Genomic DNA, 19,132 nt, shown 5'->3' with positions numbered 1-19,132 from the left:
ACACGACAAAATTTTGTCATAACTTAAAGTATACAAAATGTTTATGAATCATCTTCTAAAAGATCTCTACAAGAAGCGTCATCCAATTCTAAGCCCATGGCTCCTAAATTAATAATGAGAGAAATAGAATTGCCATTTTGTAGATGTGTTGGCTTCATCATCTTTGAATTCGTCATGCTCCATCTCATCATCATCATCATCATCATCATCATCATGGAAATAATCCTCGCTAAGACTGGCGGTGCTCGTGGGACTTGAATCATCGATCTCTCTCTCCTATGTCTCCCCCTCATACAAAGCAGTAGGTGGAAGAGGGTCGAAGATGGTCTCCACTTCACTAGTGGAAAAAATGGTTCTCCCTCAAGGTCTTATGGAAACTACAAACCAAATTTTTGGTTGGTGGATTACTGGGATATAGATGACTTATAGAAGAGAAGTTCAAACTGAGTAACATTGGTATAATTAATGTTACAAGCAAATAAGGGTAAAGAAGGTAATCACTCACCTGCTCACAATCGCGTGATAAAACTAAATTTTCATACCCCTTCGTGTGATGCACACTAGAGTCCACCATGTAGAGGCCATTCTCATGCCGTCTAAACACACTTGTAAACCACTTGCACTCCAAGATGAAGGTACGAAAGGTTCTAAAATTGACCTTTAGTATCCTTCAATAGTCCCATAGTTCCTGGCTTCATCACTATCTGTGTCAAAGTTGCCCATGATGCCACAGTCCATGATGGTTTGACGCTCATCAATGTGGCGTGTACGAAAGAGTTGACCCTTTGAACACATTGAGTTAAAGGAAAGGCACTTTAAAATTGAAAAACTATTTTATCAATTACAAAGATAAAATCAAGAAAAAACTATGCAATACAGTTTAAGTATATGAGTGCTCTACCTTTGGTACACAACCTCGTGCATACTCCCATTCTTTGTCTGTGATGTCTTCTTTGCGAGCTTTTGCTTCGGTTATTATCTCATGAATCCACTCAGCACTAATGAGATTTGGAAAACATGCAAGGTATTGAGGCAATGGGAGTGCCCTCTTACCTCCATGTGCTTGCTTCCATGTTTCCCTCTCTTGCAAACGCCTTGCCTTTGCCATTGTCCACAAGTCCATCCACTTGGTCATAACCTTTTCAGTGAGGAAGCAAAAGTTATTGACCACTTGGGATAGGCCCATATCCATGTTAAATAATTTTCCCTTTCCACTTGGCAAGCGTAAGTCATCCTTGCATCCTCCTCATCTAAACACATGCGAGGCATTGAGGGATCACCTTGTGCCAACTACTTTGAAATGTAAACAAATGCCTCTTGCATGGTCCATCCTTCGACCATGCATGCCTCTGGCTGGGACCGTAGCCACACAAAATCTTTGAGAGTCTTTAAAAACCTCTCTAAAAAGAACATCCATCGTGCATGCACTACTCCACATATAGCGATCTGCTCAACCATGTGAACCAAGAGGTGGATCTGGCTAAGCAGAACAGATCGAGAAAATACATCCTCAATGGCACACACGGTTTCTACGGCAAGTGATTGAGCAAAAGGAATGGTATCTATTTTAATTTCTTTGGAGCTTACAAGTCTACAAGATAACACACAAGAGTACACTAAGTGTTTGTTAAGGATATCGTGTGTATATAACGTTTAGTTGAGTGGAGATGCGATGTACCTTATTAACTCTCCAAGTTTGAAAATAGCTTTCCCCAGTTTCTGGTCCTGCATATGCACATACTCACCAGCAAAATGAACTGCAATATCAAAATAGTACATGAGAAAGTGAGAGAAATTCATACATGTAAATCAATATCTATATGAAATGAGGGAGGATAAAAAAGAGAGAAATAATTACCTATAACATCTTGTGCCAATCATGGGACTTCAACCCATACAATTGAACATTGTGAAAACTCCATTCAGAGACTTCATGTATCTTGTTGGTGTGCGAATAGATGCAATGGAGCCCTTCACTTGATCTAGCTCATCTTTCGTTAGCATCCATGGTTCTTTAGGAAGCACAATCTTCCGATTGGGGGCTCGACCCCAGGGATTCACTTATACTTAGGGGGGATGTCACATGCATGCAACCATATGGGAAATCCCCTCTATCTATAGATCCCATGGCACATGCCCAACCCCCTATCTACAAATTCTAAAGAACCCATATACCACCCTTTCTACGGTGCTTCTATATTCAACTTGACCCCCTTTGTAATATGTGTATGGGTTATAAATATTGTCATTTTTAGAAATTTTGATAGTTTTCTTTGTACTTTAACACGAATTTCAAAATTTTGAAGGCTTCATTTGTGAAAACGGGGACTTTTTACTCTACCCAAGGTCACTATGCCTTAGTGCACCATGACCAATGTGGTGTCATTCAATGCTTTTCTGGGGGTGTTACTGAAGGATTCATGTTTTTGCGTGTTAAAAATGGGAGGACCCATGGCACCCCCACATGTATCCCTTATCGACCGCTGAAGCTCTCGAGTTAGTGATGTCTAATGAAATAACGGTTACTTCAAGTGCCTGCACGTTCTCCACCTAGTTTCACAACAAAGTGCAACCAATGCTCGCACCAACTTCCACACTCCTTGCACTTTCTCACAGGTGTTTTGTGCTCATTCTACCCAACACACGTCCATAATCTCCTACCTAAGTGCATTATGTGTACACCAAGCTATGTATCTCTTAAGCCTTTGTAGTGCATCTTTCAACAGTCCAACTTTCTTTTATAGTCATGCTAAGTTCTGTTGCTGGTTCAGATGCCCGTGTATTGGCTGGAGTTCAAAGTGCTTCACGCAATGCAACTTCTTGCTAGGCTTCCATAAACAAGAAATTGGAGTAGAGTGATAAAGCACAACAACTTTTGTTTCTAATTTCTATCCAAACTCATGCAATAATATGGCTTATGAGGACACACAAGAAGTTTTCTACATCGTCACATACGTTAAAAGGTAAAAAAATACAACCAAGGGTCCTCATATCCTACTCCCAATAGCCTCATTTAGACCTTCACATGGCCAATGTCATGAGTTTATAAATGAACTTTGTCTTGGTGCTTGTTATACCAACACAACAATCTCTACCTTACCTCTAAGGCTTTTGCTTACAAGAAATCCTACGCATCAATCACACAAAATGAAAGTGATTATATCTACAGAGCACCAAGAAAATGTTGAATCTTGACATGCTTGACTAAGGATTCCATCATTGTCATAGAGTTTCCAAAAAAAACACACACAAACATTTGTCATAGAACTTCCAAAAAAGAAACATACAAACACTATGTAATAATTGAAAAGAGTTGGAAAAAATGCATACGCTGATATGTCTTTAATATATCAACCATAGTCACCTAGAAAAGGAAACGGGAACGAGATCGACAAGGACATCAGAGACAATAACAACTTATTCATTTCACTAGAACGATTTCAGAATGGTTTTATATAAGTGTATTGTGTATAAAGCATTTGAAACTCCCCAAAGAAATGGAGAAACAAAAACAAGATATGGGGGACTTTGGAAACGGAGCTTCTGATGGGATAGGCCCCGAAGCAAAGTTTCCTTGTAACTATGATATCAATAGGGACACGAGTCAAATGAAAGCATCGATATAGGTCACTTGACTAGTCCATCAACTGAAAAAGGTTGAAGTGCCTATAACGAGCATGGAGTGAATGATCGATGATGTGATCACATTCCCAAATACAGCAGATAAAATTGTAGTAAAGCAACATCCAATGCTAAACAAGTGACAATTTTGCCTCTAAATTTGTCATTGCATCCTTATAAATCAAAAGATTTCGGGCACCTAATAGAAATTATCCCTACATGTTACACAAAGAGGAATTCATTCTACATTTAAATTGCTAACCTTGCTCCAGTTTGAAGCCAAGAAGAAATCCGCTATCTTTTTTGTTCCGGCTAGTGGAGCAAAGGATACTAGACACACAGGGAAAGAGAACCCCCTGAATAAATCTATTTTTGATATTTCACATTCCATGAAACAACTTATGCGGATGACTGAGTACACAAAGAGTCTACTTCAAAGCTCTTATTAATCACATAGAGCACAAGGATGTGTTGAAAGCTTGAAAGTGAAGTTGTAACCATGCACATGCAAGCAAAAGAGACTTCACATCTAGCAATACATTGCCAACAAATAAGATACAAGGTAGGTGCCACTCTTGCACAAAGAAACCAAACATCAGAAGCTGAAACACTATTCCATGCATGCACACTATAGGTGTAGATTAAAAGAGCTAATATATCATCTTATAAGCAGGAAAAAATCCACACATATGTTTTCCATGAGCCTCCCAAGCAAGATCAACAAGTTCCTCAAAGAAAATTTCACCCACCTGTTGACTGTTCACAAAGATGTAGGGCACACATTGACTTCTCTCACTGCATTGCAATGCATTTGGTTGAAAAAATCCAAGCATGTGCAATTTGTGATTGAAGTAAAGAGGCAAGGAAACCCTAAGTACTAAAGTACTTATACTTGCAACATGTGGAAATTCTTTATCAATGCGTTTCTTGGCTACAATTCAATTGCCGTACTACATGGTTGTAAGAGTGCGATCTATAAAAAGGAGATAAACATAGAAAATCTCTCTCTCTCTCTCTCTCTCTCTCTCTCTTTGAGTGGGGAATATACTTGTGATGCACCAACGTCACCTTGATGCACCCCGTGTTCATCCTCCTACGCCCATCTGCATTGACAATTGCATGATCTACATGCACCCACGTTTGTAGCCCCTTATGTCCATCTTCTTGACATGCAAGCATGCACATCTGCTGTGCCATTTAATTTCGTGAGCCTTCTCCACCGATCTGGGCACACCTGCCATAGCCATTTTTACCTCAAGAGTCTCGCACATAACTAAAAACCTACCCAGTACATTTCACACTCAACTACTCAAAATAAGCAACACAAACAAATTTTGAGATTTACCTCTAAAATCAAAATTTGAATTTATCTCTGAAATTTGAAGGTGGGAAAAAGTGGACTCTTGCTCAAGGTGCAAAAACCTTCAAATCAAGTCAATTTACCTCTAAAATTTGAAGGCAAGAAAAAGTGGACTCTTGCTCAAGGTGCAAAACCTTCAAATCGTCAATTTACCTCTAAAAGCTTGAGCATGAGGCTAAGTTGAAATAAGAGGAACAACACAAAAGCGGTGGTGGTCATAGACATGATATCAAAAGTAAACACGACAGCTGACACAAGGGCAGAATTGGTAGAAGAGATAATGATGGAGGTTGTAGTAGACGTGATTGACATGAGAGAAGGTGTGAAAGTAGAAGGCATAAATCATTAAAGAGATGATGATGGAGATTGCAATAGACATGATCAACATGATGAAATGGAGATCAGTGTTTACATGATGGACATGAGAGAAGGTATGAAAGACAAATAGAACATGATAGAGAGCATAAATATAGATGAGATTGTAGCCACAGGGGTAAAAATATTGACAAGTTTAGTGTAAAAATATGTACATGGAAAGGAATTGTGAATCGTCTTTTGTGCTTTAGGGTTACTCAATAACACACACATCCAAGTGGATGTGTGTGACACGGGCCCTATCACACCATGCTGGTGGTCGTCTCAAGAAGTTGGTCTAAACCAATGAAAGAAAATCATGCCAACTTTTGGTGTCATGCAGGATGGTGGAATTCATTTGAGCATTTCTACATCACAATGCTTGATAAAAAACCTAGGTTTAGTGTAATCCCACCCACAAATTTGAGATTTACCTCTAAATTTAATTTTAAAGGTTTAGTGTATTTGTGACTAGCGTAAATTGCAAAGTTTTGGCCAGATTTTGAGCTTCCCTTAAAGGGAACTGAAAAAATTTAACAAGTTTGAGGGTCACGATGAAATTTAAGCCCAATGGAATTTTCCACAATTTTAGGGAAATTTTCCCAACATGTTTGGGCTTTTACGAGCAAAAAGAGACATATTTGGGCCAAAAATAACAAAAATGGTAAAAAAGACCCAAAATTGGTCAAAAATGACAAAAAATGCCACATCACTGACGATGCCGTGACTATGAGATCTGAAGGAACATTTTAGAACAGGAATATCAACACTTTGACCTCCTCTGTGAAGGAATACAAAGCCTGCACCTATGGTCTACTAGTGCAGTCCCGTGCTATTCTAACCCTGTATTTGAGGCTGTGAGGCCACCAATTAGGGTTTCCCCTCTTCAAATACCTACTTGGAAATGTATAATGAATTTCTGAAGCTTCCATGAAATAGCTACAATGGAGAATTGAAGCGTTTATTTAGGGTTTTTATCAGGGCAAAAGAGCATTGCTCGGGGGGGTCACTTAATAATTATGTGACTATCACGTGAGTCCAGTAGAAGGGGTTATTAATTATTATTTTTTCTCACATTTTCACATACAAAATGTATCCATCCGCTAAATGCAGTTTTATTTGAGTTTTTGTAAGAGCAGGCTTTCCCCATTTGCAATGGAAATTCCTGCCCCACTATCTAATATCACAACCATCTTTACTCCTTTGTACTCAATTGGTAAGGTGGTGTTTCCTTCCTCGCCTTCGGAGTAACTGCCCACCTTATTTACTAGTACTGGGTTTGCTTGTGGTTTCTTAAGAAAATTTTCATCCATGTTTTCATCTGCAAGTTTGTCGTGTGAAGGGATTTTCAACCCCATCTTTTCTAGGTTTTTTCTCATTTAGCCCCATAGATGCGGTCTAATTTTCAAAAACTCTGCAAGAGTAATAGTGCATCTTATAGGGGATGACATCACTTCAGGGGGACATGTTAACCCTCACGGCTCACGGACACCCTATCACCTACGAAGGATGTTGTATTATTTACTTGTAGAGTCAGGTTCCGGGCTTGTCGGTCCAATAGGAAAAGGGTAAGAGTGATCGCCGATGAGAGGCGCACTCTAACTGGAACATTCAACAGATTAGTTGGCTAATCATGGGCGCCCAAGTGTGAATGGGGCGAGCTCATATAAAAGTCAACTAAACCTAAAATTCACTCATTCTCTCATTTGTGCAATTGAAGAGTGCTCTTGCTCCATCTCCATCTCCATCTTCTTCTTCTTCATCTCCTTGTGTGTGTGTGTATGCGTGAGAGAGAGAGAGAGAGAGAGAGAGAGAGAGAGAGAGAGTGTGAGATCGAGCATTGCGACAACGGCACGGCGGCGGTGGAGCGGTTGAGCGCGGCGTAGCAGCGTCTCCTTCTTCTTCGCGACGAGGAATCCTCCACGAAGCAAGCGTAGAGCGGTGAGTGACACACCATCGTCATCTTTGAGCTTATTAGTTTAGGCTTGTTGTGTGCTTGGAGCCATTTGTGGCGTCTGTGTACTAAGGTTGTTAGTTTTCTGTGTACAGTAAGTAGGAAGTAGATATGTGAGAGTTAATAGAGTGTGTTAGTGTGTAACAGTAGGTGTATTAGTTAGAAGTAGGTAGATAGAGTGTGTGTGTGCTCTCGCGCAGGTCGCGGCGACCTTATCCTTAAAAATAAAATAAAAAAATAAAAAAATTTAAGGTAGGACCGGGATCGGGAATATCTCCCAGACCCAAGCCCAAGGTCACGCTCAGGCCCATCGATTTTTTAGCTTAGGCCTGAGCGTAACCTTGGGCTTGGGTCTAGGCTAAAAATCGATTTTTTGAGACCAACGTAACTTCAAATGCCTGAAAATTGTGCTGTAAAGCACACAACGACCATCTAAGTGATACGCTCGTTTCGAGCTATCATACACTTAAATAAAAAAATCAAACATTAAAAACGTAAAAACACGAGTGAAAACGGACACTTAAAAAAAGTAAGCGGTTAACCTTCGAGGTTATTCGCCGACGCTTGTAGGGTGCCAAAGGCACATGCATCTGCGCTCTGGTCATGTGCTAGAGACGGAGCAACTAAAGATAATTTCGACTTACGCGAGTTCTCAATATCACCTACTTTAGGTTCCGCGCCCTCGGCGGGGACCCAAGGTAGTACAAACCAAGACCCGAACATAGTGGCTAGTGACTCTTCCTCTGACTACGACGTCATGGAGGGTTTCCCAATGCCTACTCCCTAGCTCAAGACAAGACATGCATGCCATGGGCCCGCGGTCCGGGCCAAGCATGCTTAGCCGCCTAAAGGAAACCTTTAGTAGAGCCACTCGCTCTGAACATGGAGCTAATGATGTAAATGAGGGGGGTGGGGAAGTAAATTCTCCATTTGTGACCAATGTAGACCCTATACCGTTAGAGAATGTGTACGTGAATACTTCATTCACTGCACCTCCTGACTCTTCAGAGTTATTTTCCTCTGAGGTCATATTACCCCATGGAAGAAGCCTTGCCGAAGTGCAAGAGGTTGAGCGATATATCCTTGCAGCGAGGGAAAAGGAAGTCAAGAGCTTATGCAAGTCGGAGCAACGAAGAGAGTTAAAAGCGAAAGCCCCTATGTCAATATCCTTGCTAAGAGAGCAATCGAGTGTTCTTGACTTAGCAACTGCTAAGGGCCAACCCCTAGAAAGCAACATTGCATCTAACTCAAAGGACACCCCTAGCACCTCAATCCTAGATGGAGTGTTCCTAAATGAGAAATGGGAGTACGATCTACATACAAAAACTCTGACCGACCTATACACAGGTCACACCTATCACGTGGGTTGGTTAGATGTCCTACAATCCACAATGGGTGCTACTAGTGTGGAGGATCAACAACAAAGAGTTTGTGAGGTTATCCATAGGGTCATTGAGTTAGAGAGACAGAACAAGGAGATCAACATGCCTTCAACGGGTCTCATGAGATTCTTAGATATAGGAAAGGCTAAACAACTGACCTTATCGCAAATGGAGACTCCTTTGGTAAGTCCGATGGATCCTCCATATATTTTTTCTCCAGGAGTCTCAGTGCAATCTGAGCCCACAAGTGATAGCTTCACCTTTCCAAGTCTAGCTCATCTTTCCCTTGATGACACCACAGCTACCATGCCTACCCCAATGATGGGCATGGTGTTAACCCTCACAGCTCACGGACACCCTATCACCTACGACGGATGTTGTATTATTTACTTGTAGAGTCATGTACCGGGCTTGTCGGTCCAATAGGAAAAGGGTAAGAGTGATCGCCGATGAGAGGCGCACTCTAACTGAAACATTCCAGGGATTAGTTGGCTAAGCATGGGCGCCCAAGTGTGAATGGGGAGAGCTCATATAAAAGTCAACTAAACCTAAAATTCACTCATTCTCTCATTTGTGCAATTGAAGAGTGCTCTTGCTCCATCTCCATCTTCTTCTTCTTCATCTCCTTGTGTGTGTGTATGCGAGAGAGAGAGAGAGAGAGAGAGAGAGAGAGAGAGAGAGAGAGAGAGAGAGAGAGAGAGAGAGAGAGAGAGAGAGAGAGAGCATTGCGACAACAGCACGGCGGCGGTGAAGCGGTTGAGCGCGGCGTAGCGGCGTCTCCTTCTTCTTCGCGGCGAGGAATCCTCCACGAAGCAAGCGTAGAGTGGTGAGTGACATACCATTGTCATCTTTGAGCTTACTAGTTTAAGCTTGTTGTGTGCTTGGAGCCATTTGTGGCTCGCACGCGGTGTATCGGCAAGTTCTTTGCATTGACATGTGCGACTTACGCGCACAAAGCTTTTGGTATCCATCACCTTCGGTGTGGCTTTCCACTAAGAAGGTACCACTCTAACCTCACATTTTGTTTTGAATTCTCCTATGAAAGATGGCAAAGTCTTTAGAGAGTGTGGTTTAATCTCTTCAGATGTGACAGACCTGATGTTTCTATGTAGAGAACATATATCGCCAGGAAAAATTTGTGATCCATGTTTATCTCAAGAATAGGTGCTGCTTGTAGAGTAGCACTACCATCTTTTTGGTTTTTGATTGATTCTCATAAGGATTGTGGCCACATTTCTTCTACTTCCGGAATAGGCATCACTGCTTTTGTGAGCCCACCCTATCTATGGTATTGGCTACTTTTCTTGTATCTAAAGGTGCCTCAACTTTTGGCTCTTCATGGTCTCTGTTTACAACACCTTGGTTCTCCATTTCCTTGGTTCTTTTACGGATTAGCACCTCCATTTTTGGAGCATTTGGAATATGTGGTTCCATAAGAGCTTAGGCTGCCTGGATGAGCTCCTTGCACATTTGTAACCTACCTTTTTCATACCCTAGATGTGATTGGATTTTAGCCTAGCTTCATAGGCCTTCAATATTGTGTCTAAGTGCTCATTCACTTTCTCGACCAAGACCAAACCACTTGAGTCAGTCTTTGACTCTTCATGCCCCTTTGCATTTTTCTCATTCTCTTGCTCTCGTCTATGTAGTTCTTTGGTTTGTTGTAGTTTTGTTTTCAACGTAGTTTTCTCCTTCCGCTTCTTTGCTTTCATTTTGTCTAATTTGGTTTTCCATGATTTTCTTCCAGTTCTCACTGATATGTTCTTGATTTATTTTTGAGGTGGCAATGTGGGTTCCTCGTCAACAATTGTTTTTTTGTAGCTTCTTGAGCTTGAGCTCAAGTCATCACCTTTAAAGGAATTGTGGGTTCTACCTCGAATCCGCTTGAAGAAGGCATCAACCTACAACATTTATTGTTGCTTTCCCTTTGTAGTCTGGATTCTTAGAACAATATTGGAGTAGATGGTCTCTTCCACAACATTCACAGAATCCAAAGGATTCTTTTGGTTGACCCTTGTTTGGACAACCTCGTGCCCACCAAGTGATTGTTCTTGTATGTTAGGAATGTTCTTTGAACCATACTCTTGATTTGCTATGAACATGAACGTATTTGCATCCATGGAGTATTGGTTTTTCACGGGTTGTGGAACATGTGTTGGCTTAGTGTAGTTGACTACACCACTCTACCATCATCTAGAAGAGGTGGGTTTTGCCCTAGCACATTGTTGTGGCTTTAGATGAGTGTTACACCATGGAGTGGGATGATCCTCTATAAAAGTCTCACATCTCCTCAATTGTAGGAGTTTGAACATATTTCTTTGTTACAAATTCACTCGTTGGATAAGAGGCACTACTAGATGCGCTTTCTACGTCGTACGTCACCTTTCAGCAGGCCTTGCAACTGTCAACTATATATAGAGATTCTCTAGTGATTTGCTAGAACATCATGCATCCTTTCAAATGTAGGTGCTTTTTGAGAGTTTCATTCCTCAAGCCCTCTATGAAGAGAACTGATAATCTCTCATCTTGCGATAGCTCTCTCACAGGACATCTGTCTATGTATTGCTTGAAGCAAAGCATAGTTTCCTTCACTTTTGCGTCCTTTTTTTATTTGAAAGCGTAGATTTGGGACACTATGTTGTGCTTGATTTCTCTTTTTGAGAACTCCTTCACAAATTCATGTAAGAGTTGTGCTATGTTGGGAAAATCATCTTTGTCAAGTGGTTGGAACTAAGTCAAAGTTTTTCCTTCCAATATCAACCCAAATTCCTCATATTGAGTATGGAAATTTGCAATCTGTTCAGCTCTTAAAACTTATTTGAAGAGAGAGACATGAGCATATGGATCCCCTGACCCATTGTATTTTGTTTTAACACATTGAGCCACTTGACATGGTCTTTATCATTGTGATCCAGCCACCAATTTAACCAGTTCGTCGTCTCTCGGAAAGACTTCTCTCGTTCTCTCCTCTCATCTTGGAGGAAATCCTGGTGGAATTCTCTTTGATATGCGCTCTAGCATCATTTTTTACTGAAAGTAAGTAGAGATTGGAGTACCCTTGTATGTGTTTTGTTCTAAGTCAGTTGGATTGACAAGGTTGTACTCATGTCCATGCTTATCTACCATCAAAACATGCACTACATGGACATCTATATATGTAAATGCATAGAGATTCTTATGGAATGGCATCTCCCCAGCATAGGGTTCTATATAATCCCTCATGATCATAATCTGTTAGAACTCTCATGGCTTTGTTAGTTCTGATGAATCTCACATTCAGTTTGTTGATCAGAGGATGCCTCTCCTCTAGGTATTCTCACAATCCCACTATTGTTGGCATTGTAGCATGTCTTGCCTTTTTATGCCTTTGAATGGAGTGGAAAACCCTGGTGGTGGATGATTTGTCAAGTTTGAGACTCACTTAATAATCTCAAGATAGTCTCTAAGAAGTCCTAATCCCTTCTTGCCCCTAACCAGGTCTCTCAAATGTCAGGAAGTTGTGACTCTTTTTGTCTCTAAAAATTGGTCGTGGGGTACCCTAAAAGATGTGTCTTATTTCCTACAAGCTTTCTTCCTGGCTATACTTGAATCAATTTGAAGTTGTCTATTAAAAGTTAGAGCAATTTTAGTAAACTGCACTTGAAACATCACTCAAAACAGTCTCAAGACCGGGATAGAGGAACTTTGGCTTGTATCTTGGTCTCCAGAAGTTATTTTTAGCTCAAACTTGAGATTTGAGATGTTCTCAAGTATGTGTATAAGCTCATCAAGTCAGAAACCCTCACTATGCTAAGGTACATTGATCGTGATCCATGACCCCATGTCAAATTTTCAGTCCAAATTTTGTCAGTATGTAGACAAGGCCATAAAGGCCATGTGCAGGCTCAATACCAGTTTTTGCTAAATTCTGAGGTTGGGGTACATGGATCGTGATCCAGGTTCACCACATCTGGACTTGATCTATTGGCAGTTTCTTGCACTTTATGTCCACAAGCTAAATCTCAAATTAGACTTGGGGATATGTTTCGTTGTCTGCACTACTGATTTGAAAATTTTAGGTCAAGCTGTTATGGGGTCACTGATCGTGATCTATGTTTGGATCCCAAATTGACTTTTCTTGGTACCCTTAGAATTAGCATGAATAGTAGGTCCTATGGCATCAAATCTTTTTGAAAATGGACCTCTAGATTGAAAATTTGATGCCATAGTAGGTCCTATGGCATCAAATAATTTTGAAAATGGACCTCTAGATTGAGAATTAGATCAATTCTTGTCCTTTGTTAGTATGCTTGTCAATTCTTGTACTTTGTCACTATGCTTGACAATTCTAGGATTTTGATCTGGTCTTTGATATCCAAATTCACTTTTGAAAAAACCACTAGACATGGTTCAAGTTTGGTATCACTTTGTGACAGGGCAACATGAATCACTATCCATGTACCCTTGTGTCAGATTGCACTAAAACTTGGCACACAACTTGCCCTTGGTCCTTGCCAGTGATCCCCGCTATATAATTTTTGTGCGATTTGGACTTGATTAGGTCAAGAAAAAGTCAATCTGTAGATCTGTTTTAGGGTTTTCACCTTGAATTATTTATGGCACTTTTCGCCCACTTTTTGGACTTTTTTGACAATGCTTCTTTGGGACCTTTTGTTCAAAATGGTTCTACTAGAGGCTGGAAAAGTTTCAGTTCAAAAATTCCTCAGGGGGTCATGGATCGCGATCCATGTTCCACCACTTTTGGACTTGATCTTTAGTGTGCTGATAGCTTATGATCTTTGTAGCCTGCTCATCCACAAATTTTTGAATTTGGATAATTTTTGCCCAACCAAAAGTGAATTCTACAGTCTGGGTGGCGGTTTTGTGAATGTTTCGTCTTTGGCTCTTTCGACCAACTATTTTGCTAATGGTTCTTTAGGGTAATGTGTTTCAACTTGTATCCGTTACCCAATTGTCAATTTCCAACCAAAGATCATGATGAGGAACATGAATTGCGATCCATGTTTGACCTCATTTTGACATGAAACTTGGTCAACTTATAGTCCTTGTTATGATGACACTCTTCCCTAAATCGTTTTGAAATTGAATCACTTTTGCCAAACCAAAATAATTTTTTTATGTTTGCTTTGTGGTTTTTGGCTATCTGGCATAATTTTGGTGTTTTGATCAACTTTTTGCACTTTTTTGTTGTGTCCCTTTTGTTGGCAAAGTTGTTCCACTGGTTATCACGAATGTACTGGTCTAATATCAGTCTTAAATGTTAAATAGGTACATGGATCGCGATTCATATTTGAAAGCACTTTGTCCTGCTAGTTCTCTATTTCTTGTAGAAGCCAAATCTCACCCCTTTTTGAATACACTTAAAGTTCAATTCCCCCAAATTTTACTAGATTTCCAAGGTTTTTGTAGATTTGTCCAGTTTCTTGATTTTGGATGTACTTTAGCAGTCTATTTATGGTCACACTCATAATTCTAGTATCTGAGAGCAAGCTTTAGTTTGTTTCCTACAAACTTGTTTATCCCTTTTTTGCAAGGTTCTTTTGAGTTTGAATCAACTTTGATGCTCTTACCATCAAATTTTCAAATTTTCAGAGTTATAATTGTTTGTGCCAAAATATGGGGTTTCACTCTTTTCTTCTCTGATCTTTCAGTCCAAATGTGATGGTGGTAGTTTCTACTTACCCTACTCCTAATTATTAAAATGAAACATGAAACATGAAACAAAAACAAACAAAATGATACAAAATAAAGTCAAAACAAAAAATGGAATAGCACTCTGAAAGTAATGAGAAACTTGGAGAATGAAATGATTTTGACTATCTCACTCACAATCCTCTTTACCTCTCGAGAATAGATCTAGCAAGTCCTCGACTTCTAGACTCTACGAAGCACTAAACTTTGTGTCTAGCTGCTTCACTGATAAGGTGTTAATGGAATGGAGAGACAAATCTTTAAATAAAGAACGCTCTAAATATGCACTAGGTCACTCACCATCTAAGGATCACTATCCCCAACAGTGGCGCCAATATTAGCGGGTCGCCACAATGGACGTCTGTAGCAAAGCTATTTGACACTAACATAATGTCAATACTTAGGGAAGTGAATCTGATGGGGCATGGAGACTCTTTGAGATTCTCAATTTCAAGAAGTGAACCTTAATAAACAAGCACACCAACTCAACAAGAAAAACAATCACTCAATGATCAAAAAATTTGCCTATGTCCTTTCTCACCGCTCTAGGTCATCATGCCATTTTGACACTCAAAAGGATTCGAAATGCAACGGAACTTTAGGAGGTCTAAGACACTTAGGGGTACTATCCTACCAAGTCTCATCCCAATCTAACAAGGTATCAAAATCATGATCCATCATAAAAAAAGATCCTCAAAACTGCAAGAGATCAGCCAAAAAAGTCGCCCTATGGTCTAAGAACACTCTCCTATGGTCAAAACGTCAAAAAAGAGTGATTTAAGCACTCAAATGTGCAATTAAGACTCACAAACGCGTAGTCGCAAACCACAACCAAAATTAGAAGCATGGGACAATTCTAGCATGTAGAAGATCATTAGAAATAACCATGGATGCTATTGTATGTACCTTAATATTTTTGCAACTCTCTACCATTAGTCATCTTTTTCCCTTTTCTCCTTCTCATGCACACATCTCCAATGCTCCAAAAACTTCTAATTTATTCCACCTATGAAAAAGCAGACAAAAGGCTACAATTAGCAAGAGATCAATCAATTCAACTGGATTCCGAGCACTGAATGTTTAAGATGAGGGTGGTCATTCTTCATTTCCTCGACATCGACGGATAAGAGAGTGTAATCCTACCCGATGTCTTGCTAATTTCTCATTTTACACACCCTATCATTGTACATTTTCTTTTTTATTATGTAAAACATACTAACTAGATTTATAACCTCAAATCTAGCCCTATCGCCTACATCAAATTACTCTTAAGAAAATCTTTGTTATATGTAATTAAAAGTGATCATGCAAATTCTAATCCCTCCAAAAATCTATAAAAAGAGGGTCTCTCTTTGTAAAAACATATGAGAAGAAGAAGTAAAGTGTAGAGAAGAAGAGTGTGACAGGAAGTATGAGAGAGGCTACAAGATTTGTGCAAGAGGCCTTGCATTATGTGATGCTAGCTTTTGCGTGAAAATAGCCATACACTTTGCCTAATTCTTGCTAAATCACGAATGCAAAGTGCTTTGCATAGTGTATGCCAAAGAGAAGAGAGGAGAGTAATTGGAGGTTGATTCTACAATCGTATGCTTATTTTGATGGTCTCATCAAAGAAGAGGTGGTTTTGGGCTCCGGGTCTTGATAGTTTTCCTTCGTCTTATGTCTGCTAAAAATCATGGAATCTACAAAAGTGTAAGTGTTTTAAGCGTCCAATTGTTTTGTTGGTTGTTCAATTGATGTTTTGTGTGTGTAGCCCTTGCCTTGAGTAAGCCATTGTAAGAGGGTTGCAAGGTGGAGAGGTCTCCTTTGGCGTTAAGACAATGTATGGGATGGCTAGTTTTGAGTGTGTTTTTTGTGTTGAATGGGACGTGAAATTCTAACCGTTGTGGTAGCAGTTTTGTTTAGCCTATGTGTTGTGGTTTTATTTTAGTTGAGGTGCTCATGTCATTCATCCATTTTCTTGAAGCATTGAGTATGCATGCTTGAAGGTTCTCACGGTGTTGGCTAAGAAACGTGGTGAGATATATAGAGCTTGCCTCTATGGAGAGGGTGTAGAGAACCTAGATAATTTTTTTTAAAATCTCATCTTTTGCTACCTTCATTGACACACTATTGATAGATACTCGATAAGACATTTTTGGACTAATCCATAGGAGTTTTTGTTCAGGATTCGTGTACCTGAACCGTTTAATCTTGCAAATTTTATTTGTCTTGAAGAAGATGTGTTGTATGAAAGTGTGAGAAGTTTACCACACTCGAAGTGGGTAGAGTTTGAAAACAACGAGTTGCTAATCAATTGCTACTTTCTCACTGCTTTCAACGGGCAAGAGGATCTATTTTTCATTCAAATTGTGTGTGCTTTGGGAAGTGGAGAGCAAGTCCAATTTATTACTTGGGATGCTGCAACCTATTGGGACCATGAAGAAGAGGCTATAGAGGTGTACATCTATCGATCGAGTTTTATGAATTTCAACCTTTATTAGGGCTATCAATAGGGTTTAATTCTATTTTAATCAAACAAATCGTGAGCTTATTGAGTTTTGGATAGCCCAAGATGAGAACTTAGAATGGTGTTTTCTGACTTCATCATTTGCTAGTGATTGACTGTGAATCTCTTGCATTTATACTTGTTTTAATCATTATATTCCCAAATGGAGGGCCAATGACAAATGTCAGGATACCCTCTTTCTTTAGAGAGCTTGGTGAGGATGATAAGTTGTATCTTGTAAAAGTTCACATGGTGTTGCATATTAATCATCAAGTGATAGACCAAGAGAGATTGGGTATGTTTGAAGTAGCCCTTAGAAAAGATGCATGCACTTGGTTTCAGTCCCTACATGAGGAGATTCGAGGTAATTTTCAACAAGTTGTGCGAAGGTTCTCAGCCCAATACTTTCATCCCGCAAGCACCCAACTTACTATGGCAAGAAATTTTTGTTCTAAAGAAAAAGCCGTTTGATGATTATCATGTATATCAAATTAAGCTTAAAAGGAGGCCTTCCCTACTCATTAAACACTTCTTCTCTTCATTTCGCTACGCTGCACTTCACTTCATTTCTCTACACATTTTGATAGTGCAAGCTTGATAGTGAGCCATGAAAAGCCAATGCTAATCCTACACCTACACATCCCTCTCTTCTCAAGAGAAGCCATAACCATAATCCAAATTACCATTACTCTCTTCACCTTCTCTCTCTTAAACTTACAAGCTTTCCATAGCTTGAATTTTCTTAATCTCTTCTATTCCCATAGCCAATTTGGTGGTTTTCAAGCAAAGGGAAAAAGATCCGGCCACGTCAATACACTTGCTGTTACTCTTCCAAAGCAAGAAGAAGACCCTACTATCTATACATTAAGGTTCCGAAACCTTAAGCCTCTTTAAGCCACTTGATTAATCCTCTCCACGGTATTAAAGGTACGCCTAAATCCCTTGCAAAAGAAGAATTTGTTGATCATTCATACACTATTACATGCATATTTTACAATACACTAGCAAATCCACTCTCAGGAACTTTGCCATTTTACACTACCATGCATATAAGAGTTTTACTCTTGCATAATCATTCAAAGGAAGTTTTGATTAGTTTCACAAGGTTGTAAGTTGGTGCATTTTGAATGTTTTGTGTGTACCATACATAGATCACACCAAAGCAAAAACTCATTATTGAAAGCATATGTATTGTTCATTTCAAGTTCGTCAGCTTTCAAGTTTGTTTTGCAAATTCGAAGGGGAGAGTAAGGGGATAGCTTCACGGATGTCATGACCGTGTTGCTTGAACATAAAACTCTCATCGCTTCCATGGAGATGTCCCATGGATTGCAAATGATGAAAGGGACCAAAATGGGATTCATCCAAGTCGGGGATAACTTGAAACTTACGTAGAGACAAAACCTTAAACTTCCATGAGATTCGTTGTTTTCTTAAGTTCTTGTTTGAAATGAAAATTAAAAGGAATTAGGAATTAAGGGTTTATAACTCAAGGAGCTTAATATAAAAATTTAAACTAGGATTAAAAAATTTACCGAGAAGAATGAAGTGGATAGCCCTAGCATAACATAGCGATTTAAGTGTGAACTTGTCTTCATTGTTTGGAAAAAGGTCGGCGCAGGTGTGTACCTGTGGGATACAACAGGGGATGGTCCTTTTCGACTAGGACTGATAAACTTTGGTCTATGTTTGAGCTCAGGGTTCATTCATTGCCCTAGAAATGGGATTGAATGGGAGTGTGTCCCGGCCGGGTGGATGTGATCCGCGGAGCGTCCAAAAATCGGCCTAGTCCGGGTAGGCCTGATGCCGACGGGAAAAGGAGGAAGGAAAAAGGATCCATGGAGGGATCATGATAAGGGAGGAAGATGTGATTTAATTAAGGGACTCTTCAAATTGTTTGGGAAAAAGGAACCTTGGAAAGGCTAGGAACCTAAATGGGCTATCCCACAATTGTTCTCATCAGCCGGACCTTTGCTCTTCTTCTCGGGGTTATTGATTTAAAAGGAACCTAAAGTAAATTATTTTTGAAGCCTTTCCTACACAAGATAAAGAAAAATAAGAATTGGAATCTGTGTAAAGGTGCCGCCTTCTCACGTGGTGGAGGAGACAGGATACTCGAGTCCTGGGACGAGGATCGGGATATGCCTGGAGAAGTATATGTGATTGCTTGAAAGATAACTAGATAATCTTACTAATATTAAAGGAAAAAGGAAGTAAAATTATTCTATAAAGGAAAAGGTGGGAACGACCTGATAAATGCACATTTGCAAGGGTATGCAACA

General features: G+C 39.8%; 1 pseudogene; it reads right to left on the bottom strand.

The window, feature by feature from the left end:
* Positions 1 to 337: 337 nt before the first annotated feature.
* Positions 338 to 19,132, bottom strand: part of LOC147445992 (uncharacterized) — a 60,183-nt pseudogene continuing 41,388 nt past the window's right edge.

Source organism: Adiantum capillus-veneris, chromosome 12 (genome assembly GCF_014529385.1).
Source record: "Adiantum capillus-veneris isolate H3 chromosome 12, ASM1452938v2, whole genome shotgun sequence".
In the NCBI taxonomy this organism is placed as follows: Eukaryota; Viridiplantae; Streptophyta; class Polypodiopsida; order Polypodiales; family Pteridaceae; genus Adiantum; species Adiantum capillus-veneris.
This window is presented reverse-complemented; position numbering and strand designations above follow the sequence as displayed.